Raw genomic sequence first — 2,769 nt, 5'->3', positions numbered from 1 at the left:
GGCGCCTACTCCTTCTCCTCCTTCTTCTTCTCTCCGTCGGCCATTAACGGAGCAACGTCATTTCCGCCCACTCTCTCGGGGGGCGGAAGTCACTGCCCCAGCAGGTGATTTATCTCAGGACCTGTCAGATTCCATCAAGGTGGCTATAAATTCAAACACAGCTCCAGTTAAAGCGGATGTTTTAAAGACGAGAAGTGGAAAGGCCAAAGATGGAGAAGAAGAGCAGGAGACTGAACCTGGTGAGGGGCCCTCTACTCTAAGCAATCCTGCTGAGGAGGAAGAGAAGATTTGTTTTAAAGATCTAGCTGACCTAGTGAGAACAAGGCAGGATAGAGATGAAGTTAGGAAAGGAGCTGGCAAAGGTGGATCTCAGCTTAAAGAGATCCTTGAGAAAATGACAGGAGGATAGTTAGGACAAAAAGTTCAGGGAGAGGAAGATGATATTTTAGAGTGTTCCTCACTGCGTGAGGAATTGCGTGATGTCCGTAAAGATTTCACCAGGGCAGATAAGGAGCCAGTTCTAGCTTGGCTTAGTAGGTGTTATGATACAGGTGCTTCAGCTCTAACAGTTGGAGACACGTCAGCAGCTCAGTTAGGAACTCTCTCGAGGGATAATGGAATAGATAGACATCTAGGCAGGGCTCTCGGTAAGGTTAATCTGTGGATACGCCTTTTAATGGCGGTTGCCCTGAGATACCCTTCCCGAGATGATCTCCCATGGAATCCTAAATCCTGGACTACCATAGATGAGGGAATTAAGCGCTTGAGAGAATTTGCTGTTAGAGAGCTACTCTATGGTTAACATGAAACTCTGAATCCTGATGACATTCCTGTGGGTATTGGTCTTGCTAAAAAGATCATGAAGCTTGCTCCTTCTAATTATGCAAACATTCTGGCAAGCAGAATTGTGTCAAGAAATTATGGTGGAGTTTCTACCACGGTTGGCCAATTCAGTGATCAAATGAGACAATTGAAGGGTAGCATGACACGTGGTTCTTTGGTTTCAGCCATTGAAACTCTGTCTGGTGATATACAGAATTGCATGAGAGAGTTAAAGGATGAATTTAGAAATTCCATATCCCAATTGGCACAAAGGGATAATTTCAATTCTTCCTCCAGGTGGATACAAGTTTCATCTGTGAGGAATACACGTCCTCCAAGGAGGTCATTCCAAAACAGATCAAATCAAAACAGACCACCAAGGCAGTCACGTAGAACTATTTGGATAACTCTGCGTGATCAGTTTGGTGAGAACATGAACCGCTGGGATGGCCAACCAACATCTAATCTTTTCAGGAGACTGAGGGAATTGCAAAGTGGCAGAACCCGAGGTAGCAATACCAGAAGGGTAGCTGTTACTTCCACAGTTCCCCAGAACGACTCTTGTGGCTCCAACAGAGGCTCCAGTTATAACATGCAAAGTTATAACACTGCACACTGTGCGCAATGCACACGTGGGCATGTTCCCTATAACTAGGGGTGCCCTGCCTCCCGCCAGGGGGAGGAGAGGGATTACAGAGATAATAGAATCTATTGGGATGTGTACATCCAGTGGCCTGGCACTTCACAATTTCGGAAGTACAGGGCCTTGTATGACACAGGAGCTCAGTGCACCATAATACCATCAAATTATCAGGGATCAGAATCTATAACTATTCTGGGAGTCACTGGTGGACCTCAAGAGTTAAGTAAGGTGGAGGTTAATATAAGTTTAACTGGTAAACAATGGAGGAAGCATACAGTTGTGACCGGACCTGACGCACCTTGTATTTTGGGAATTGATTTTCTGAGAGAAGGGCGTTTCAAAGACCCTAGAGGTTACAAATGGGCTTTTGGAGTAGCTTCTATAGAAATTGATGGACAACAATTGAAGCTGTCTGCTAGACCTGAGCTTTCTGATGAATCTGCAGTTGTGGGACAACATAAGATACAGGACATTAAATTGCCGGTTCCTTCTCAGACTGTGCATCACAGACAATACAGAACCAACTGTGACTCTTTGTTGCCCATTCAGAATCTGATTCGTCAGTTGGAGAGTCAGAAAGTCGTCAGCAAAACTCATTCACCTTTCAACAGTCCAGTGTGGCCTGTGAGGAAGCAGAACGGAGACTGGCGCCTGACGGTAGACTACCGAGCCCTGAATGAAGTGACACCACCTATGAGTGCAGCAGTGCCTGACATGATGGAGCTACAGTATGAGCTGGAATCCAAAGAGGCCAAATGGTATGCTACCATAGACATTGCTAATGCATTTTTCTCTATTCCCATAGCAGAGGAATGCAGGCCTCAGTTTGCTTTCACCTGGAGAGGAATCCAGTACACTTTCAACAGACTGCCAATGGGCTGGATCCACAGCTCAAGCATCTGACATGCAGTGATCCACGATGCACTGGAGAAAGGTGGTGCTCCAGAACACATCCAGTTCATCGATGATATCGTCTGGGGTAAAACTGCTGAGGAAGTCTTCCGGAAAGGTAACAAAATCATTGACATTCTTCTGAATGCAGGCTTTCCCGTCAAGCGGGACAAGGTGAAAGGACCTACCACGAAGATTCAGTTTCTGGGAGTGCGGTGGCAGGATGGACGCCGACACATTCCAGTGGACGTGGTAAATAGAGTCTCTACCATGGCAAGTCCCACAAACAAGCAAGGGACCCTACGTTTCTTGGGGATAGTGGGATTTTGGAGACTGCACATTCCTGGATACAGTCAGATTGTGAAACCTCTGTATGATGTGTCTCGAAAGAGAAACCATTTCCACTGTGGAGC

The sequence above is a fragment of the Melanerpes formicivorus genome, unplaced genomic scaffold (genome assembly GCF_026170545.1).
Source record: "Melanerpes formicivorus ecotype bairdi unplaced genomic scaffold, bMelFor1.0.p_v2 SCAF_9, whole genome shotgun sequence".
NCBI lineage: Eukaryota > Metazoa > Chordata > Aves > Piciformes > Picidae > Melanerpes > Melanerpes formicivorus.
This window is presented reverse-complemented; position numbering follows the sequence as displayed.